This window comes from Corvus brachyrhynchos, unplaced genomic scaffold, assembly GCF_000691975.1.
Source record: "Corvus brachyrhynchos isolate BGI_N302 unplaced genomic scaffold, ASM69197v1 scaffold239, whole genome shotgun sequence".
Taxonomy (NCBI): domain Eukaryota; kingdom Metazoa; phylum Chordata; class Aves; order Passeriformes; family Corvidae; genus Corvus; species Corvus brachyrhynchos.
The window spans coordinates 9,640,237-9,663,888 of NW_008246057.1; the positions used below are offsets into that span (position 1 = coordinate 9,640,237).

General features: G+C 41.5%; 1 protein-coding gene across 4 annotated transcripts in view; it reads right to left on the reverse strand.

Annotated features, from left to right (window-relative positions):
• Positions 1 to 23,652, reverse strand: part of PLXNB2 (plexin B2) — a 254,318-nt gene that overhangs the window by 198,938 nt on the left and 31,728 nt on the right. The window contains exon 3 of one of the 4 annotated variants that reach the window (XM_017745958.1): positions 11,049 to 11,122. The exons of the other annotated variants lie outside the window; for them this stretch is intronic. The gene's annotated coding sequence lies outside the window, so the exon portion shown is untranslated. The remainder of the gene's footprint in view (positions 1 to 11,048; positions 11,123 to 23,652) is intronic. 4 annotated transcript variants of the gene reach the window in all.

Here is a 23,652-nt window from a genome sequence, read left to right on the forward strand (position 1 = left end):
ACACACAAAACAAAAAAGCAACCCTATAGTTTTTTATACTCTTGAAATTGAGATCTTGACTGCAGCAAACCTGTTAATAGGATGCCTGGAGACAAGAAAGCAAGAAATATTTTCTCACTCTTGTCAAGACCAGCCTTTTTAAACACTACTTATGAAAAATCAAGCTTGCCTACCCGGTAGGGTTCTCCTCTCAGGATCCCTCCAGCCCAGCACAGCATCCTTCGCCGGAGCGCTACACCACATCCTCCTGTCCCAATGAGACTATGGTAAAACATTGTGCTGCAGGGAATCCTCAGGAATTAATTTCCTTTCCTTCTGCTACAAGACACCCAGGGCTGTTATGCACTTCAGCCTTCCCACCTGAATTAGCAGGTTCTGGATCTGCAGCAGTGGCTGGAAGTAGCACCGTAGCAAATCAGCAGCCACAGCCCAGAGGGAGGTGCTGGCCCTAACCTCCTCCATGGTCTCTCCCAGAGAAGTGCAGCACCACGGGGCACTCGGCAACTGCCTAAAGGGGCTGTGGGAGGAAGAGAGTAGAGGGCGAATAGGAGATAAGCAGGGTCTTCATGGTCTTGCGAAAGCAAGAGCCCAAGCTACACAATGTGAAGAAGGAGGGATGTTGCGGGCCTAAGTTGTGTGGTGGACATAGACTTCCAAGCAGCTGGCAGCTTGTGACTTCTGCTGGTTCTGTGACATAATAGCCTGGGATGAGGAACAAACTCTGTGAAGTGGGGTTTCAAGGCCCACAAGGCCTTAATGAAGTATGGACACCATAAAGAGGGGCTGGATAACAGTGGCTGGAGATTCCCTTCTGTAGGGCTCAAAGGCATCCATCTACTGATGCAAGATGATGTCATGGGAGATGGTTTATTTGTGGGGTGCCAAATTTGGGGTGATGAAAAACAGAAGCTCCTATAACTACAGCTATCACCCCTTGTTGCTCATCCCTGTAGGCAGAGACCTGGAATACATGAAGAATCACTATGGAGCTCTATGGGTAAAGGCTGGAGTCCGGGCAATGCTCTCCTTGATTCTAAATGCAAAAGGGAAAAGCCCAAGTAGGAGTGCATAATTCCTGCTAATACACGTCTGGCTGCATGACTGGTATCTCAGGAGAGATGTGGCTTTTATGACCATGGAACTCTCTTGAGCAATAGAAACTATGAAAGAGAGCCACCTAAGAAAACAGAACAATGAAGAATTGTTGCCCTTTACATGAAAGGAACACTCAAATGCGTGGAGTTCATTTATGGGATGGACAATAGCCTGGGTGAATGCTTGTGGGTTGGCATTAAAAGAGAAACCAATAAGGGTGGCACTGTGAGGGGAGGTTATTGCAGACCACACAGAGAAGTTATGAAGTCTTCTGTAAACAACTCTAGGAAGTCTCAAGACCACAGATCCTAGTTGTCAAGGGAAACTTCAACCTCTCTGAACTCGAAGAGGGAAAGGCAGCCCAAAACAGATTTCTGGAAGGTGGCAGGGACAATTTCTTAAGACAAGTGCTAGATGGGCCACAAGGGATGACACTGTCTCCCATAGTGGTTCTAAAGGATATTGTTGTATGTGTTAGTGAGATGAATTAGTATCCAGTAATATGCATATCTAAAAAAATTATCAAATATATATACATATGTGGTTAGATCCACACTACATTTCACATACACATGACTTGCTCCTTGCCTTCAAATATCTTCCATGTGTGTTCCAGAAATGTGGTTTAAATCATATGTATGGGTACATGCAAAGAGGAAGAGATTCTTAAACTGAGTGTAAAATCCAGGCACTTTCTTTTTAAAAAAGCTGCCATCTTATCTTCCAATTATCTATTTCAACAAATCAGGCTATGTCACATAGCAAAAGGAAAACATCTATTCAATATTTAGTTATGTAACTTCAGTACGGAATACAATTAGCAAAACTATCCCCTCTTCAAAGCCTTGAAAACAGTCATGAGCACAAGCATTACTTTAAAATGAGAGCAGGTCACAAACAGCAAACAAACTACATCTTATGTAACATATTGAGCCCTCGTTAGAAAACACAGCTGTTAAGCATCACCTGAAGTAATTTACCTGTGGAACTCAAGTAGTTTAAATTAGCCAAGTCCTCAAATAGACTTGCATACCCTCTAATCATGACACTGAGTATCAGAGGGTTCTCAGGGTTGGTAATCTACATAATTTCCCACTTGTATTCAAGAAACTCAGACCTCATTTGAAATATTTATTATTATTATTGGCATTTCTTTAAAAGAACACCTTTCTGCCAAGAGGCAAAAGAAAACCCCAGCTAATGTTTTCATATGTTAAGCCAAATACCACATGTTCGTTGGACAGCAACTACCTCTCTTTTGAGGTATCTTCACAAACTAGACTGAGTTGCCTCTGGAGAACAAGGCATGAAACAGATCCAAAACACACAACCATGTGCAGTGTCAGCAGTTACCTGGTGGGAACAGTGCAGACCCTGCAATGGGAGCCTTGTAAATTGGCTGTTCAGGAAATGCACCTGCAACAGCTGTGCCATACTGCCAGAAACCATCCCCTGCACTCTCTGCAGACCTGCTACCTCTTGCTTTTAAGCAGTTCCTAAGAGAAGTCAGCACATTATCAGGAGATTTTATTTCACTATAGTGATGTCCAGGTTTTCATTAGAAATTTTGATGGTGTCAGAAGGCAACAAGAGATTGCATGATCAGACAGACAGTGCTGGGACAGACAAGGCTCTTTCCCACTCTGCTTTCTCAATAAAAATTTCAAATACTGGAATTCCATGGATATTATTAAATGCACATCAAACTGAACGACATGAGTTCCATTACCTAAAACTCCATCCAAAAGCAAGCCACAGGATGACAGTGGGTCTCATCTCAAACAGTTTTTTGTAGAGGCCAAACCTGTGCTGATCTCAACTTCAAAGACTATACATTACTTTGACAGAAAATGAAGGTCCAGAGAAAATAACAAAATTCAACCTTCTGAATTATTTCTCCAAAATTAAGGGATTTATTGGCTGACCATAATGCAAGAGATGAAGTATATCTGAGAATGATCAGAAGAATATACAAGAACTGAATTAATTATGGACTTACTTGGGAGAGAAAGAAAATACTTGAAGAGCTCATTTTCACATTAAGCTAATTGGGAGATATGTGTATTGCAGTGGGGATGCATTTTTCTCCTGATGGGAGAGTGTCAGTCAAAGTCCCACCACATTCTTGGTAAATACCACCACGAATCAAGGAAGGAAAAAGCCTGCATTTTCACTTGTTCAATGGGGTTTTTTGTTGCTGTTGCTGAGTCTGATGGCAGGCTCCAAGGAAAATGAAGACTTAAATGAAAATTTTTTTTCAAAATAGATAGACACCTTTGAAAGCAAGAGAGGCAAATTACAGCTAGGGCCCAGAGGGAAACTTGGCTCATTCAGCACTAAAGGGAACAATGCATCTTTGTGCAATGGAAACAGATTCCATCAGTCTGCTTTGGAGGAGAGCACAGTTACCTCTTACACCACGGCACAGAGAGGACAGAAAACAGATCTTTACAGCCTTATTCCATGGAAGGCATCCTCTGAACACAGTGTGGACTGGAGGCATTTTCAGTCCTTCCTCCTCTTCTACAGGGATTAGCTCCTACACCTTCCACACCTCTGCTAGAAGTGACCACTCTTGCCATGGAAGTGCTTTTCGTAGTACTTCACAGATGCTAGAGCAAAGGCATACAGACAGCTCAACAAGCTGCTGTGAATCTTCAGCCTCATCAACTGATGAGGCTGAAGATTCACAGCAAGGTCCTGGCAGCACTCTCTGCTTACAGTGCTGATGTGTCCTTGTTCCACAGCCCATCATCAGCTGTGCTGCATGGAAGCAACTCAACTCATGAGAAGGCTGCCAAAAAATAGGAGGAAAAAAGCTCAGGCTGGATCAGTTCTGTGAAAAACGATTAAAAGAGTACAAAGGAAGATATGTGTCTGTACGGTTTTGTCTCACGCACACAGACAAACAGACACAGGACAAAAAGAGGAGAAGTCAGGAAAGCTGAAAATTCTCCCTCTGGTTTTGCTCATGAAGGATACAGAAAGTTGTCAAATTCCTCCTTCTGCAAGTACCACCACATAGTGGCCTTCCAGTTCACAATGCTTCATGAATCACAGAATCTTTAAGGTTGGGAAGAACCTCTAAGTTCACTAAGTGCAACAGTTAACCCAGCACCACCACGTCCACCACTAAACTGTATAGACAAGTGCAACATCTACATGCCTTTTGCATACTTCCAGGGATGGTGATTTCCCTGGGCGGTCTGTTGCAATAACAGATCACACTTTCAGTGAATATTTAAGATGCAATCTAAACCTTCTCAGGTGCAATCTGAGGTAATTTCCTCTCATCCTGGCACTTGTTACCTGACTGAAGAGATTGACAATCCAATGAATTACCTCCTCTTCTGAATCCATATTCATGCATGCCTGTACCATGCTGGAAGAGCGCTCTAGTCTAACTAGACTATAAGACCAACAGATCCTTTTACAACATTACCCTGACTTAATTCTCTGTTGATGACTGCATTTGCTGTATCTTGAGGTTCTCCAGAAAGCACCAGTTGGATGTTTTGTGGATCAACTTCTCATAGTACCAAGTTTGTTTTCAGGCACACTTGCTGTACTCCACCCACCAAGGTCTAAACTGAGGTGAGCTCAGTGTTCATCTTCTCTAAAATAATCTGTTCTCTGAACATTCAGAGAGCAAACTGTGGCTACCAGCTGTGACAAATCCTCTTGGATCCCATGACCACACCAGAGCTAAGAATGCACACAACACCACGACCCTCAGTTTGAAGTACACACTTCCTTGACTATGTTCTTACTCAACTCATTCAACCACAGACCAGGAGAAAAGATTTGCCATGATGCAAGTCACAGGCACTAGTCACAACTTGTAGCCAGACACCATCTCCCAGCTTCAGTTCCACCACTGGTAGCAGTGACTGTCTTCAGCACAGTGCTTGTCCAGACTCCTGTGGATATTACCAACCTTCAAAGCTTCCAGCAGAGCCATTTGGATGATGCTCCCTCCCTTGCCTGTATCTGCCAAAACCAGCCAGGTGTGTGAAGACCTATTATTTAAACTGTTCAAACTATCCCTGCTAATTCTGTCCAGCTGATGGAGTTGCCAGAAGAGGAGCTGTGATCTGCCCAACACCTCCTGATGTCAACTCTTATGTCTTTGCAGGATGAGAGAAGAGTAAAAGCAAAACTAGATGTTCACCTCCATGACCAAAGATGAATATCTCTGACCATCAGCCAGGGAATGCTGGCAGCACAAGATGTGTTATATCTTCAAGCAGAAATGGAAGGGAACAACTGCAAATTCAATGAACTGAAGTGCAGAAAATATCTGAATTTCTTGGGTGTTCAGACAGAGCAACTGAGGCATGACACCTTCCCTAGGGCAGAATGAAGAGGCTATGGAAGGACTTAAGCTTATACCAGCTACCTCAGGTAGACCACAAATACATGGGTGGTTGTGGAACCTACCCTTTCTAATTGGAAGGGCTGTGGGGGGAAAACAGTGTGGGGAAGGCACAGGGTAAAGAAAAAATAGACTTTATTAATTGAAAAAAGGAATAGAAACTGAATAGTTCTGTATACTAGTAATCTTGTCATAAACAACTTTACCCCAAAATCCCCCAGATCTGCTTCTGGGCCAATCCTGTTCTCTCTCCAAATACTTGTATTTCTTACAGCAATGCCCCTAGCCCCCTATAAGAGGAAAAACTGCTGGTATCACAAAACATATAAGCAGTGGAGTGGTGAGGAAGCAATTAAAAACAGAACAAGTGTATGTACTGGGAGAGAAAGTGTTCAGTGCTTACAGCCCAGAGAAGGTCATAAGTGACAGTGGCACATAACCAAAGAAATGATAAATGGATTTGGCATCTGCATTAACTTCTTCTTGGTAAAATCCCATGAAGATTTCTGCTGGTTTTATTACCATGTGTGCACAAATCCGAAACACACATGCTGTATTGACTTGATCCACAGCTACAGTGCTTTTATATAACCACTTTTGCTCAGTTCTGAGGCCCCATTGCTTCCTCTTTTTTCCTGCAGAAGTAAAAACCTTCTCCCTTTATTGCAAGCAAAACTCTTCCTGAAAAGTAATTCTGTTTACTCAGAAATGCTTCCCAGCATTTACACTTGGAGAGCAGAAAGCACTAAGTTCTGTGAAAGATTTAGACTGAGTGAGAGAGTTTTGGAGAGAGAGCACTGCAGTGCTTAGGCTCATTTCTCAAAAGATTTAGACTGAGTGAGAGAGTTTAGAGAGAGAGCACTGCAGTGCTTAGGCTCATTTCTCACACACCATTTCAATGGTTGGTCCACACAGCATGATGAGTATGTGCAGGGCTCCTCTGCTTCCCTGCTCTGTGGTTTCAGTTTCTACATGGATGATATAGATACTATAAATGTACAATCAGTTTGAAAAATAATCTTATCCAGGGCAAATGGAAAACCAAAATCATCAACATCAACCCAAAATGAAGGGTTCGGCTAAAAATAACTGTGGTATTTCTGGTTTTGCCAAACCCAGTATTTTCAAATAAGCTGGGGACTAATCTATCTCAGTGGCCACTTCCTGAGCTTGAAGACAGATAGCTACAGTCTCCTGCTCCTTACAATCGAAAACCAGCAGAATGAAATTACTAAGTGCAGACAATTAAAGTGCTCCATGATAAGCTTACCAATGGCGCTAACAAAACAGGCAAGAATCACACCAAATATAGACCACTGTTCTTTAGAAGACCCATAAAGAACAGTTGAAATGGAAGAGGAGGAGACTGGAAAGGCAGGAGGACTGGAAAAGAGTGAAGAGGGAACCAGAGTAGCAGAGATTTTCTTTTCTGAAGCCTCAGGGGCAGAACTAGAGGGATGGCGAACTTAAAGCTCCTTAACTGTTAGGAGACTATAGCAACCGAAGACGTAATGGCTTTCCCCTCTGAGCACTTGGAATAAGAGGGAATAATAAAACTTTTAGGTATCTACTGGCAAGGCAAAATTCACAGTGAATAGGCAGCATTTAGCCCTCAGATATGGACCAGGAATGATGGCACAGCATTACCTCCCCAAACATCTGCCTCCTGGGAGAGTCGATAGTGTGCCACCCAGCTTCCTCAGAGGCAGGAAAGTTGCTGCTTTCTTCCTTCTTGTCTGTTTCTTATTTCACTCTAGAGTTTTATCAAACTCAGAAACTGCCAAAACCCCAAGAACTTTCAAAATGGAACTCAGAAGTTTAAGAAAAACAAAGGAAAGGTTTGGTCTCCACAGCACAACTGTTATGCAGAAGTGCATTTTAGGCAATTTTTTAAAAATTAGTATCTTCAGAAGTGTGTTTAAAATGAAACCTCATAGCTTCATAATTGAAGTATGATAGTTTGGCTATTAATGCAACAGAAAAAAATAGCTTCCTCAAAGCATTTTTTCCATGGGTCACATGAAAAAAAAGAGCAAAGACTGTTTTTTATAAGTAGTATTTGGTAGCAAATGTTAAAAAAAGTCAAATACCCAATTATCTTATTTGAAGACAGGAACAGCTGGTATGTTTTAGTGAAGATAAACATCCAGAGTCGATCCTTGCTGTTTGAGAGTTCATCTTTTTTCTTCACAGGCTTTTCTGAAATTAGCCAATGCCTTATTCGCCTGCAGAAGAGGAAGCTGCTGCTAAGCATCAAGTAATTAATTCTTAAGTTCCAAGAAAGGTAATATTAAATATGCTTATCTATATATTTTTGTGAATTACATATGCATGGAAAGGATAGGAGTTGTGATGAAACTGTTCTGTTAGGGGAAGGGAAGGGAAGGGTGCAAGATTCCTCTATTTTAGGGCTTTTTTTCAGAAAAATGTTAAACAACGCAAATAAAAAAAAAAGCCCTGCTAGTAAGATGAGCTGTCACACCTTCTGGAGAAGTGTATAAATGAGCATTTTAAAACAGAAGACTTTGTAGACACAGATCGTGTTTTCCACATCAACTGCAACTTTTCCTTTTGTAATTTATACTGTAGTTTGAAAATGCCAGTTGAAGGGTTATGCAAGCTTCTGCTGTGAAACAAAAACTGGAAGGTGCTTCCACATTTCTCTCAAAATTAAGATGAAGCAAAGAGATGAAAAACATTCTAATTAATGGAATTTCTTAAAAGCCTTCTTTTCAATGAAATTGTTGTTCCATGGGTTCCTTCTGTGATCAGCTTTATATTCTTGATTGAATATCTCAGCTTGTTTTTTTCCTACTGATCAAAACCACACCCACAAAGGTCCCCCATGTTGATGTACTATTATTTCAGATGCCAGTCTTCAGTGCCCATATCAAAGTTGTTAGCATGAGCAGTTCCTAGGCACCACATGGCTCATGGCTATTGAAGAATGAATGAATCTCACTCATTCACAGTATTCCTCTTGGAGGTTATACATGTCTCTGTTACAGGAATGCTAGAATTTACTCCATGCTTTCCTGTGATGTCCACCCCAAGTAGCCAGTAGCAGGGACCCCAGTGGTAAAAGTCCTCCCTTACCCCCTCATGCCACAGGCCAGGATCTTGCACATCTGCACGCCGAGAACCTGGCAGAGTCCCTGCCTGCCCTGTCTCCCTTGTTCTTTACACCGTCTCTCCTTCTTTCTGCAGAAGGCTGTCACAGTTTGGTTCACATCCATGCTCTGTGGCTCCTGCTGGAAAGCATAGGGCCCAATGAAGAGTGTAATGCAACTAGTAGTATGAGCAGCTGCTTCCTACCACACGCCTGCCAGCAGATATAGGTGAGGAAGCCAAGAATGTGTGTGTGTAGAGGCACATATGTTACCACTCTCCTTCCTATTGTCCTCCCTGTCCAGCTAGGTCAGAAGTCAGCAGCAGGGGTGCTAGTAGGGTTTGAATGGGGTACAGCAGGATCGAGGGCCTGGGGCCAAGGGATCTGCAAGAGGCAGCATTTCCTGGCTCCCATGGGGTTCGCCTAGAGACAAGGCACGATGGCCTCCAACAGCATGATGTCTCTTCAAGGGACAAGATTTCTCTACTCTTGAGTTTACAGGCATAGCCTTTATGGGTCAGCCTCTCATTTGAGAAAGCAAAACCTGGCATAGCCCTCTGAAGAGACTGCCAACCTACAGCTGCTAATTTATGAATTACTAATTCATAAATGTAGAGCTTTGGGGAGGTCTCTTTGTCAGAAAAGCAGCAGAGACTGTCTCTTTCTGACAAGCAGAAGCAGTACAGCAGGGAGTTAAAGGGGTTATGAGACACACCCCACTCCCTGGTCTCCAGCACTCATATGTGTGGGTTTTAAATCTGGTGTTTTTTTATTTTTACAATGATTCAGAGGCACCACTCAGCTGCCTACCCTGCTAGACTTAGGACTACTGTAGCACCTCATGAATATCAATCTTCTCCCTCCCTATTCACCTTCATCAAATGAACATCAAAGACTCTCCTGAAGTGCTTGGGAGGGAAAGTTAACATTTACTGTATATTAAATGTTAACTGGATACACCCCAGTTCACCTTTGCTTTTACATACAGGTCAGAAGGTTGAATCATACTGAGACAGGACTGACCTACTCAGGTTTTGCTCAAGTTATTGAGGTTGCCTAGTTATTCCTTTTAAGCCAGACTCTTAAACAGTCTGGCACACAAGGCTGCAGGGGAGCTTCAATGTTTCTGAAAATCTCATTAGGCATCTAGCTGTAATCTGAACCCACAGCCTTAGCATACAAATATTTGACCTTTCATTACTAGAGCCATGTTGTGCAGAGGAGATGCTATTGTGAGAGCTCTGCCCTGTCTCCTGTGAACATTCTCAAATAGCTACATTACACATCCTGAGGTGCTGAGAAACTCCTGCTCTGCAAGGAAGAGAGAACAACAGGTAAAATTTAAAGAGGGATCCTTTCAGCTTCTAGTACCTGGGATTAGACATGCAATCATTCTGGGTTCAGAAAAAATTCAACACTTCCTGAAGCTTAGAACCCTTTATTCAGAATTAACTGCATGGCTCTGTACACAACTGAGGCATCTTTTGCATAGCCAGTCCCTCTGCCAGCAGCTGACTAAGCCTCAAGGATGGAGGGAAAGAAGACAGAAAGAAGCAGGCTGGATTTTTGCCTTGTCTGCCAGACTTCTTGCTAAGATTGAAAACTTGACTTGCAAGGAATCAGTTTCCTTGCAAGAACATTTTTAAGGCAGAGTACAGCAAATGCTAGTTCCCAGCCCTGCAGCAGCAGCTTCTGCTAGGGCAGATGTAGGAATCATAAAATGGAGGGAAAAAAGTAAACAAAAATCTTGATTCCTTATATTCTTGATTCCTACAAGGCAGTGTAAGAGCACAACAGGATACTGAACTGCGTATTTGTATTTTTCATGCTAAAGGCAAATAAATCACCCTAGACACTGACTCCTTAAACACTCAGGACAGATTATAAGCACAACTCGCTCATCGCTGGCATCACCCTCCAACTTCTAACAGTCAGTTTATTTAAAACCTGCAAGCTAGATTTGAGCCTTCTGCACAGAGAGGTCTAGTATGCCAAGTTGCAACCCAAAGTGACTCTTACTACCAGACTATAAACCCCAGAAAATAGGGCTAAGAGTTCATTATGAAGCTGGTGACAGACTCCTAATTATAGTGGTGCTATCAAGCATGATAAAGGCTGGTTGGTTTTATTATAGTCTCATCCAAAGACTTGTTGGATGCTGGATTAGCTCATCTTTTCACTCCTGTTGAACTGCCATATGCTTCTTTTTCTCCTTTATGTAGCATTTGGCAGGAGTTATTTGTCAGCATTTAGAAAAAGGAAACACGTCTGCAGAAACTTCATTTCTTGTTCTTTCCATGCAAAGTTTCTTGTTTTACCTGATAAAGCCTTAGAAATTGCATTTTCATGTCTAAAGCAAAACCGGATAAGAAAAAGTTACTATTAAAACATGAAATATAGACAGTCTTAAACTGTCTTGATCACAATAATGCAGTATAACATTTCAGTATACTTTAAAGAAACAGATACCTCCATAAAAAGCTGTCTCTTTCTCCCTCCCCTTCCACATCAATTCTGCCCGATTTCATATCCACTTCAAATATCTGCAAGTAAATCAGAGCAAAATGCAGCATTTTACCAACAGATTTGATTATTTATTCATCACTACTGTCTACCAGCATTGTTGCAAAGAGCCAAGTTACAAAGAACAAGTCACAGGAATAAAAACAATATTAATGCAAAGGCTTTTAAAAAAGCCTCTTGTTTGGCAGCTGTAAACCCACTGAATGTCACAAGCTTAGCCAATACACCATAGGAGAAAGGATTTAATTGCTTCTAATCCCAGATATCAGAGAGTTGGGAAGAACTAAGTAGCACCTGTATGGAGACAAACCAGGAAATCAGAACAGTACCTTCGCTGGACAGAAAAGAGAGCTCCAACAGTCATTTCTTGACTTCATAGACTTTGGAGAAAAACTGAAGCAATGGCAGGGCTTCACAGAGGTAGCCAGAGAAGAGGCAGATTATTTCAGTTGTGCATCAAAACACGCTCAGAAGAGATGGGGCAGGTGGCACTATCAGCTTCAAACATGGAGCAGAGTTTGGCAACAGATGAGGATTTTACTGCCCCATGTGATTTGAATCAGACACACTTAGGGCACCACTTTCCACTGTCCTTCCTCCCCTCCCTCAGCTTCCTCTTCAGTGAGAGCACTTCTGCTATGGCAAACAAGGTACTCTTCTGTAGGCATCTCCTATGAGTGACGTACTCTCCCAACAAAAGTCATGGGCTCATCTCCAGATGGAAAGAAACACAGTTTATTTCAGAGGGAAAAAAAGAAACGGCCTTGAAAGGCCACAAAAAGTGACCTAGGGGCAAGATAATGAGAACTAATAGAGCACTTGTGAGAAAAGGAAGGTCACCTGTCACAGTTGCTATTCAGCTCTGCTAAGTGGTTTTATTGATGGGTCATTAAGGGATTCTCATCCACCTACAGCCTAAAAGAGGTTTTATAAAACAGGCAATCAGAAAAAAAAACCCAAACAAAATTGCCTTGGGTTTAAAGTGTCTCAGCCTAACATCATTATGCACTGAGAAGTGCATAATGAAGGTATGAGTTTTAATTAAATTTTATTTTTAAATTTAAGTGCAGTCTTCCTGCAGCCATGCCTCATCACCAAGAGAAAGTTCATGTCTTTGGATAGCTGAACCCCACCATAATCCAGTTTGCCTGAAAATAAGTAGTATAATTGATTTCATGATTCTCTGAGCCCTTTGGTGTAGGCTTTCAGCTGTCCTACCATTTGCAGGTGTAGATATGTAGTAGATAAAGATTAATGCTTATGTGCCAACCCAGATGCTGAGCCTGCCAATTTTAGGAGCGCTGCAAAACAAGCCAGGAGATGCTCCCACAATTTCGATGTAAGTAGGCCAACAGAAAACTGAATGAGTAAGGCAATTTTGATGGCTAGGCCATAGCTACAGTAAGCAGTGGACTGGCAGCATAGTTAAAATCAGACAGATTTTCTTGCTTTCTCTTCTTTTTCCCCTTCAGACACAGGCAGTGAATCTCTGCAGGGAGGGATTGAAATTTCACCAGCACCTGCAGTAGCATGCAGGCATGAGTAGCACCCAGCTTCAACAGTGTCTTTATACAATACTAAAGAATAACTAAAGAGCCACATATTACTGGTGAAAACCCTACAGTGAACAAGAGCAAAAGTCATTTCAACATTGATTGCCTATAGTGTTCTATGATAAATAATCTGATTTCTGCCATTTTATCCAGAAAAAAAAAAAAAAAAGAAAAGCTATTGACAAGCACTATTAATACATTTGATTTTTGGCTTGCATTTTGTAGCTTAACAGATGACAGTTTCCAGGAATGTATTAAGCTAACTGCTACTGTGAGCAGAGTATAGGTCCATACACATCTATTACTCCTAGGGACCTCTGCCTGTATTATACACACCTTAAGGCTCCCAAATGGACTCAAAAATTGTCTTGCAGACACTATTGCATTATGCCCCACTTAAATCTTTCATCCCCCTCCTCTGTATGGCCCGGGCTCAGTCAAGAGCCATAGGGAAGAGGGGCATCACATGTCCCAAGTGTCTGCTCACACACCCAGGCTCCAGGGGCTGGGTAGGAACCAGTTTCCCCTCAGTGAAGACCAGACTTGCACAGCCCACAGGCATCACCTCTATGGGCAAATTCGCTGCTGTGAGTTAAAGGCCTGCTAGCTGGTGTTAACTGAAATGTTTTGAGAACTTGCACATCAATCTGTTTTGGTCAATATTCACAGAAAAAGCACAAGCATCTCTGACAGCGACTCCCCTCTGTTGCCAAATCCTGCGTCTGAGCTGTTAAAAGAAAAGGTCACCTAAATTTAACAGGACTAACAAGGTATTTTCTCAGTCCTCTTTCTTGGAAACAGCTGAGTTGCTCTGGCTAAATGCTGTTTTTAGTTTTTAAACAATAATGACAGAATATTCAGTAAGAGGCAGACACTGAGTTAAAGAAATCTCTGTGCAAGCTGTTAAAATTTGGCAAACTTGTAAGCGGCTGAAAATAGAGTCTTATAATGGGAAGTGTCAAACAACCTTGATAATAGGCAGCATTACCAGTCTGCTCTGTAGTTCAAAATTATGTTTTATTACAGTGTTAAATATGCCTAAGCTCCGTTTACCAGTTCCACCATTGCCAGCCCAAGAGCAGCTGCTGGCCGATGGCAAATTAACAAGTTGTAGTTTTCCTGGTGTAGACAAGAGGGTAGTTGTTTCTGGCTTTCAGCAGTTGGAGCAGGTTCATCTCAGCGGTTTTTATAGAGCTGAGCATGTTGGCATATGGCCATTAACACATTTCTCAGGTGGCTCCCTGCAGTAATAAGGTGGCCTGAACATATGAGAAGTAAGATCAAGTCAGGTTTTTCCAGAAGCTGGTGTAAATGTAGTCAGCAGGTGATCTTGAAGAAAGTACTACAAAGTACACACATTCCCTTTTTGCTATTTTGGAAAACAAATTAAAACTCAAGTTGACAGTCAGGAAGTCCAGGGCCTTTACTGTATCACAGGATGAGATTTATACGGTCAAGTTCAGAAAGGGGTCTGGGGACTTTTCTTCTGTGAGAAAATAAAAAGTGGTCTGCTTCTGTATTTCCTTCAGGAGAACCAATGCCCATTACAGAGCCAAACCCTGAAGACCACCAATCTTTTTCCTGCAAAAGATGAGCCACATGAGTTCCCACCCTGAAAGACCATCACTTTTCAAAAATTCAGAAATTTTTAACAGTCTCCAAGAAGCTCTTCAGATAAATCATGCAAAAAGGCCCTATTTAAGGTGCCAGAATCGCATGACACCAACCAACCTTTTACCACCCAGGACCAGTCAGTCTGTAAGAAAGGCTGCCAGTTCTAAGATAGTCTAAAATTAAAACTACAGCTCACATTGTTCCTATGGAATAAAAAAAGGAGTGGATGGACACGACACCCTTCCCAAGCTGCATGCCCTGGGGAAGCCAGATTTTGGCCATCACAATATCCCTGGAAGAAAACCACTACTTTGGGTGTGCCAGGGAGCAGCTGCCCAGCGCTAGCGGTACAGAGGATAACGCTTCACATGAGGATAGATCAGGAGAGCATGAAAGATAAGTAGTTGCCTGTCAGCACTGGGCTGGGCACCCACTGGCATCTCTCCTGGACGAGTCACAGCAGGGAGCTGAGAGAGTTGCTGGCACAGCATCACAGTGACACAAACATGGCCATATCCCCCTCTTCTTGTTCCCCAGTTAACTCCCTCAGCCACTTTCACACTTTATTCTTCCCTCCACAAACCAAATGGCCCCTCTTGGGGGCCAAGGTCGAGGCATGGTGATGAATTGGGGCTGTGACACACAAGATCCCAGAGGAACCAGGCCTGGACCACATCATTCAACCTTCCATTTTTTTTTCTCCAAAGTGAGACTAGCAGTCCTCACTGGCACAGAGTTACAACAATACATTTTTGAAACTTCAAAGCATCCACATATAACAGTAAAGGATCCAGAGAAAGAGTCTGCTAGCAGTGTATAAAAGCAAAAAGAATGGATTCAAATCAACTCTGCTGCTCAGCACTGCAGTTCAGTCATCTATGCCTTTCACCCTGGTGATCTCAGAGGGTGCATCCCTGGCTAGTGGGACAGAAACCACTGCAGAAACAGGCATGTGCTGCCCCAAAAGTGGTGAGAATTGCTTTCAACATGCTGGCACACAGGGCCAGGGACCAGTTTCCAACTACTGGTAGTGCCAGCTCTTTTTTTTACCTGGTACATGCACAGGTTGAAATGCAAAGTGGGTACTGGATGTTTTTCAGAGAGATTAAATAAACTTTTGATCTTGAGAACAGAGGGCAGCATCTTCAGAGACTGCATGCGCATCTTTTTCTGATGATCAAGTCCCTTTGAGGTATCTTAGAGAGGACATGCTGAAAACACCTCAAGTCTCAGGGTATCTGGCTAATCTAGACTCCAGAAGCCTTGTCTGTATTCAGCAAAAATATGATTTGTTTCTTTAACATCTCTTACAGCCTCTCAGCTTTGATCAACATTTCCCCCATCTCAGGAGCAAAACTCCACTTCTCTGATTCTTTCCATATGTCTTCCAAAAGCAGAATCCTCTGCTAACCAATTCCTGTACCACTGGTCCCAAAGGACCGGCTCAACATCTCTATGGCTTCAGAGCCACTTGTTGCAGGACTCCTGTTGCCCATGAACAAAGTATAGTCTGAAAAGCATCAGGGCATCCAGAACAGCTGAGTTTTTAATTCCGAGACCACCAGGGCAAAGGTGAGAAGCTGCTGAACTCTCAAATGATCCAATATGGAATAGTGAGGAGAATGGGAGAAACAAGCTATTTTTCATAGGCAGTAATTGGGATAATGAAATAGATCCAACTTGGGCTAAAAACCAAGACTCCCTTTCCCACAAGAAGGAAGCAGTAGAAAACATTTTTTACAAATTGTACCACCGTGATAACAGGACAGAAACTCACTGGACTCTATCTTCTCAAGGACAGAGATGCAGCAGGCTGGATTTCTCTTTTAGATGCCGGGTAACTCTTCCATGTACAGTGACTGATGGCTACCATTTAGTTCTGAAATTCTCACTTCTACCCTTCAGAAAACAATCTTATTAGAAAAATAGCCTTATGAGGTGAAGAAGCAAAGAATTGCAGTCCTTCTAAAGAAAGGCTCTAACAAGTATCTAGTGCTCTGACTGAAGGAGTAGCTATACACCAAGTCTTTTTAAGCAGCAAACATAGCTTAAGGAATTCCCACATATGCCTCTGTATGCTTCTACCTCAGCTGTGCCCATTCTTGTACTACACATTGTTAACTCATACCTGAGGCAACATGGATTTTAAAAAAAATAAACAAAACTAAAAAGTTGTTTATATTTTAAAGTAAAATAATAAATCTACTTATTTCAGTAGTCTCTGGCAAGCACTGAGAGCAACAGAAGAAGGAGACATTCTCCTTAGGATGACCAGTAGAAAGGCACTGAAGGGAAAGCTTAAGATACTCAATATACCTTAAGACCACAAAGAAATATAAAGTTTGGAACATGACTGGAACCTGGTACACCTGTGTCCTAGTTCTGTCTGCCTATAGCACTGGTATGGATATGGCAGAGCAGTCATTTACAAAAACATCTTGCAGTGCTTCAATATGGAAGTATTCCTGGTAACTATGTCAGTCCAAGCTAAAAATAAAATATAACTGTTAGTCATTTGATCCCTGTCCAAAAGCCTGGACAACTCATTGCAGGAAGTTTCCCTGTGAAGAAAAGACAGCAGTAATAATACCCAACAGCTCTTGAAGCTATGATTGCTGAGATGGTATTTCTTTCTTATATAACTTTCTCTCCTATAATAGGATTTGTAATATATATATACACGTACCTCCGCCTCATGATATCAATAAGGATTTTTCCTTGCAAACTACTGATTACTTCAAAGGAGCAGTGTCATCAGTGGAGAAGCAACTTGTTCAGGCAGGAAGGTGTAAGAGAAAATTGTTCTGCATTCAAGGAGGAGAAATAAATACTCTGCCCTAGTTCTCTCACTAAAGAAGTACACTGCAAATTGAGAGAGCTCTTACTCTTACTTATAAGATAAAAATATGCATGCTGCCACAGAGTGCTTTCTATTTGAAATGCAGGAAGATTTGGGGGTCAAAGTGGGAGAGAGAGGGACATATTTCAATCCTCTGGCTGTTTTAGGGAAAGGCCCAGCTATAGTTCTGTTAAGAAACTGAAGACACTGAACAAGGGAGTGAAATAAAGTGCTGCAGCAAAACCTTGATGGAGCATACGAGGAAATTTGTGCTGTTTTTCTGCCTGAGAAGAGAAATGAGCAGAGGTAGCACATGCAGCAGCTCCTATGTCTTCTCCAGGCTGGGGAGAGCACGGCCACCTCCCAGCTTCCTCCTCTCTCCCCAAACCACAAACTCCTTTCCCAGCCTGCAATCTTTCTTCCCACTGCTCTGGCAAGGGCGCGTCTTTCTCTTTCCTTTCTTTGCCTTAGCCCTAAGTTGCCAAGCAGGTTAAAAAAGCCAGAAAAAAGCTGAACATGTCCACAGAAGGACGTGGGGGCTAGGGTGATCCTGTGTCACGTTAACAGACCACAAGAACTTGCTTCATAAATATCCCTTAATATTGTAGGATATTACCCTCAAATTAAGTTGAAGCAAACCATATCTGTAAGAACAGACTATGGTTGAATTGCAGGTACTAATAGCAATAGCAAGCAAATCATGCCACCCTGACTGTGACTAGGTCACCGTTATATCCTCATCAGACACCTTCAGGAAAATGGAGATGCAAATGTTCCCTAAAACTGCCATTAGCACAGCATGGGCTGCTGGGTATATCTGGCTCAGGCACACCAGCCTTAGCAGCGGCTTTGTACCCACCGGCCTTCTGCTGGAAAACCTGAGGCTTTCAGGCACACCAAAACAGAGACTCAGGCACCCTCTCAACCTGCCACAGCAGTATTTCACTTGAGTTTTGGAAGTCAGCAGGTGTCATTTTCTGAGAAAGTCACAGAAGACATTATACAGCATTTTTTAAAGTTAAAATATTGAGCTGTCAGCCCGAATAATTTGCTCTCACGAGTTTATAAGTGAGAGCCAAGAAGCTACTGAGGTTGAAGACTTGTTAAATACCACATTAGAAGAATATTTTAGAGAACAAAGAAGTGTTTTAGCAATACTTAGGAATTGAAAATAAGTTCACTGTGGAAACTGCAGACCATTTAAGACACAGATCTTGAGCAACAGAACCTAAATGTTCATAGAAAATGAAGAACATACAAAATTAAGATATAGAATCCTCAGGAAAATAGTCAGTATAGCTCTAGGAAAATCAGACCTATAATCCTACTCAGAAAATGTCCCCAGCCTGACAAATTTAGTTAAAGAAGGCACATGATGTCTTTCAGCAAACTAAGCATCTTATAACTAAGCTCTTATAACTTAACAGTCCTATTTAAAAACAGATGCCACACAAGTTAACAAAGCAGATTAAATAGCTCATAATTCCCAATGATTATCATTCAGTCCTTGGTATACCAAGGATCTCCTAGTCTTTATAAGAAATAAAACCTGAAGCAAAACCACTTCCAGGAATGTGGAAGTGCTAGTTAAGAAAGATAGTGCTGGTATTAATCCATCATTCTGTCAATTTTCATGCAACTTGAACAAAAGCACAAGTGAAGTTCAAAGATATGATGATGTGGATCATGAGTTATAATAAACTCAATTGAACATCAGCATTATTACTGTAACCAAACAAGATCATACAGAAAGCAGACCCAAAATTTAATTCATGGTGTTGGAATGTAATTTGGAAGACAGTAATGTAAAAGATCATTAGGGTCACAGTTGTTTACCTGCTAGCACAATCACTCCAGGGAAGTGGAGAGAGAGAGCAAACATGATACTCCAACACACACAGCATCAAAGCACCATGTTGAAATGGTGAAACGTAATGACATCATTTAACATCGGATTTCCTAGAATGTATCTGTTTCTGACACTGACTGCTTGAATCTAATGTCATTAAATTGGTAAGAGCTCAGATGTGAAATAATACGCTCTATTTAAGAACTAGACTTAAAGACAGACACTATAGCCAATCCATTTAATTTAGTTGAGAGGACGTAAAGAGAGGATGATAAAGAGGTGATGAGCATTGTCTGTGCCAGCTTATAGATGTTAAGTCCTTTTCTAAGAGTTGATTTGATCAGAGAATGCCAATCCACTGGATTGAAGTTGTTCTTAGGAATTTGGCAGATTTTATAAGCACTCCCACATCTCATAAATGAAATAAATCCTTGAGAAAGGATCACTGGCTACTCTAGAATCAATTTTCTTCACAGAAAAACCAAGGCAAACTGACATTATGGGCACACCTGCATCTGAACTGAGGAAAGAATAAAAAGTGCCTTTTCAACTCAGAATTAACCACTGCAGACTACTTGATTTTTCCTGTTTTTCCCAGTCAGCCTCTCACCTGTCAGACAGGGATCAACTGCTTCCATAGGTCCCCTTTGACCTTCAAAGCAACAAGTGCAGGTGCTCATTTCCATCTAGATCTGACCCCAGCCTCTTCCAGGGCCAAACCAAAAGCCCCCTTTTTGGATAAACAAAATTTGCTGCTCTGACATTCCTTCCCTCACAATGTTTATTCATATTCAAGACACGCCAGGAAAAATGAAAATGTGACTTTAGCACAGGAATAATTGATGACCATTCAGAAACCATTCAACAGACGTGGTAGAGTTATATAGTGCAACTAACTTCTCTAAAGACATATCTTTAGCTTCCAAGCTTCATCCTTACTGGAATATGGCACCAATTTTTTAATTATACTGCTACTCTGAAGTGGTAATGAGCATTAGCTGATGACTCAGAATAATAATTACTAGGTGGTGCTATCATGAAGGTACAATTTTAGAAGCCAAGCAGGTGTTACTTTCCTGAATGATTCAAAAATCACAAGCAGCCAATCCTCTGGTTAATTGCACCCAGAAGCTCTGCACATCTGAAATGCCTTTTTTCACATGTCCAAAACAGACGGAGAAGGAAGTTTTTCCTTAATAACGCTAAGCTGATTGGTTGTCAGTGTTCAGAAATAATTCCCCAAGTACAAGGTTTGGCTTTTTCATGACGTGTCAAGCATCTCTCTATTAAAAAGGTTAGGTTGCCTTTTCTTGCAGAAAGAAACATTTCAGGCTTGCTTCCACCTAAACATTCCACATCCCCCAATTCAGAATGTCAGTCATTTTGCATCAGTGGCAGCGGCGGCAATAAATGCCTACTTGTAATTACAGCATATTGGTTTTAACATTAAATGAACAAAATAAATATATAGAAATCTTCATTAAAAAAAAAAAAGACATTAAAAAGGGGGCTATTTTTAAAGTAGCAGAATACAGATTTGAAAACAGTAAGTAACCCTGTAAAATTGTGCAGCACAGTCTTGTAGCTCTGAATTCTGGTAACTTGTTGGAAAATACCTGTTATAAAAGGCTTCCCTTTTCTCCTGAATTGTTCTCCAAGCTACCCCACTGCACCATAAATTGAATTGTGAGAAGATTTCAATGTCTCCATTTCTAATGAAAAGCCAGCTGACTGGGGATATATCTATGACGTTTGTACTACAGAGTATTTCAACATGAGATTGTTTGTGACAGCAATTCAGAGGTACTGAATCTTGCAACTCCCTTCTCTCCTGAGTGCTTCAGTAGTTCTTTTTTCCATCACTCTTGAAATAGCTGTATGATGGAGTTACATGGGACTTGTTATAGGAACAATAGATAGCTGATTTTTTTAATCACTATTAGAATTTTTTTTTTAAAAAACATGCTTTTTTAAAAGTGTGTTTTTTAAAAAACCCACAGCTTTTCCTTTTGCATATCTTAAATCCTCTCCCACAGCACTGCTACTTCAACAATTCAATTAAAATTTTGGGTGATAGCATGCTCTTAATTTCTTTATTGATTAACTGGTGTACTAAAAAAGGATGATTGGGAAGTCTTTCCCCATGATATGGTGATTTTTCTTTTTTGTAAGGGATTTGCAGGGAGTTAGTGATAGAGGCAAGAAACAACAAAACCCTGGGTATGTTGGGCCATCAGCTGTGACGTGGGCTGGTGGAGGAATCCTGTCTTCCACTGCAAGCATGCCCACAGTGACTAATGCCTTCACACCCTGCAGCATGGGATCACTCTCACTCCATGGTTATGCCATATTTAAAGCATCTGGTGGTAATTTAGAAATACAAACCTAAAAACCAGACAGGCACGTACTTGGTAGGTCTACTATACAGAAAAGCTGTGATGCATTCACAGGTAAAACAAATAAATATTGACCTTCACCCTTCTTAAATCTGAGCTGGGGAGTTTACCTGTTTACTACCTTGCTTTGAACACCAAGAAAAGATGAATTATCCACCTGTTACAACTGGCAGTTGAGCAACACAAAAGAGATGTTTGCAGTGGTAGACAGATGAGCTGCGTTACTTTGGAACTAGCCTGCTCTATGGAGGTGGTATACCCATTTTAGGCCCTTATTAAAGCAGATTATCTATTACCACTGCAAGCAATCTCCACTATCAGACATATGTTGAAGATATCACATCAGGCAAGCTGCCCTCATGGATGGTATGCACCCAATTAACATGCTGCAAGAACAAGGAAAATTTCTCTCTGACCTCCTCCAGCTGCCTCATGGGCACACAATGCCTCCGAGCTCCACAGTGGGCTCCTCCACTGGCTCATGCCAACAAACCTGTGTGTCAGTGCTTGGCTCTGGAACCCCCAGCACAGAACTGCAGAGCTATTTATTATTACATGTAGTTTAAAGATAGCAACTTTTTATGAAATTAATCACATTTTATTCTCTTGGAAACCACTGGAATGTACTGAAGTGAACCCAATGTAGGGTGTGATTCAGGAAATGTAACTACATTCATTGAAGATATTTAAATGTTAATCTGTAAATATGTTTGTTCCTTATTCCATCAGGATTTGTTTCCATTTCTTTGAGCCCTTGAGCCCCTCATCAGACAACACCATCTCCCTTAGAAGGCTGGAAGCAAAAGAAGATGACACTACTGAATCTGGGCATTTCAACTGGAGCCCATCTTCACACCCAAGATCATCCAGAGCCACCCCTTGCCACCCAATGCTAAATGAGCTCAAGACACTTGAAAAACAGCCCAACACACCCACTGTGATTGTGCTAAGCCATTTGGAATTAAGGCCCCTGGTACCACCTACTTTGATGCACAGCTTTTTGTGTTGTTTAGAAAGGTGAGAGCTGTCCTGATAAGACAGTGGAAACATCCTCTAGTCCCACACACTTCCCTGAGAACAGACTTCATCTCACTTTCTGCAGAGCAGCCCAAACTAGTCATTAGGTTATTTCTGTTTTCAAGGAGACTGATCCCTCCCAGGGGCAATTCAGCTTCCCTAGTTTAGGTGCTTATCTCAGGCTCGAATGAATCACCTCAGCCTCCCCTCTTCCCATCCCCTGATGATTGTTTGCTGTAAATAAACGCACAGAGCTAGAGATTAGGTGTCTTGCTGAAGACACTCAGGGAAAATGAACCACATTTTAACAGTAGCCAGCAGCAGCCACTGAAGACCATTCATTTTTCATGCCAAATATCTTCCCACATTCCTAAGAAAAATGAGTTTCAGGACTTTCTAAACTGAAAGTTGCATCAAGGCTTTAAAGTTACTAAAGGTCTTATTTTCTGTGTATGTGCCTAATCTCCACATCACTGGCATCTAAAAGCTTTCTGCAGCAATTCCATGATTTAGCTTTCCCTCGAACAGGAGAAGGGGCAGAAGAGGGAACAGGGCTTTAAGCCTGCGGTCTGATAATTGTATTTTTCCTAGTCTGTACTTTTAAATTACATTATATTTTCTCTCTCATGCCTTTTTTCACCCTCAACTGAAGAGTTTTTCTTCTAAGAAAAGGTGCCCCAACCTTCAGGTAAAATGAGCAGAACCCTCCAGGGTATTTAAGATTCAAAAGTTTATGGATCTATAAAATCACAGGGATAATTCTGATTTTGCTCTCTACTCCTCTCCCAGTATTTCTTATTTTCTATTTACTTTACTGACTACCACTGCACATTGAACTGACATTTACAAAGTATTATCCACTGCACCTCCAATAGTACGTTGGGGCTTTTTAGCCCCTCAGCAGAAGAGGATTATTTCCTTTCCCCTTCATGCATTATTTTGCATTCCTTGACACTGAATTTCATTTCCCCTTATTTCTAGCTTTGTGTTAAAAGAGTCTCTGCAAGTCATTTTAGGCAGCTTCAGGTCAGATTATTGTAAATAATTTTGGCATTCTCTACAAGTTCTGTCATCTACTTAATATCAGATCATTTTTGAGTATGTTGAACAGCTCCAACAACAGAATAGATCTTTGAAGGACTCATCCCAGTAATAGCTGCTATGGAACAAAGATGCTAATTAGGTATTCCATTTCTTTGTTTCCTATTTTTAATCACTTAGCACTTTTTCTTTCATTCCCTGATAACTGTAGTTCGAAAATGTTTCTGTGAAATATAGCTGG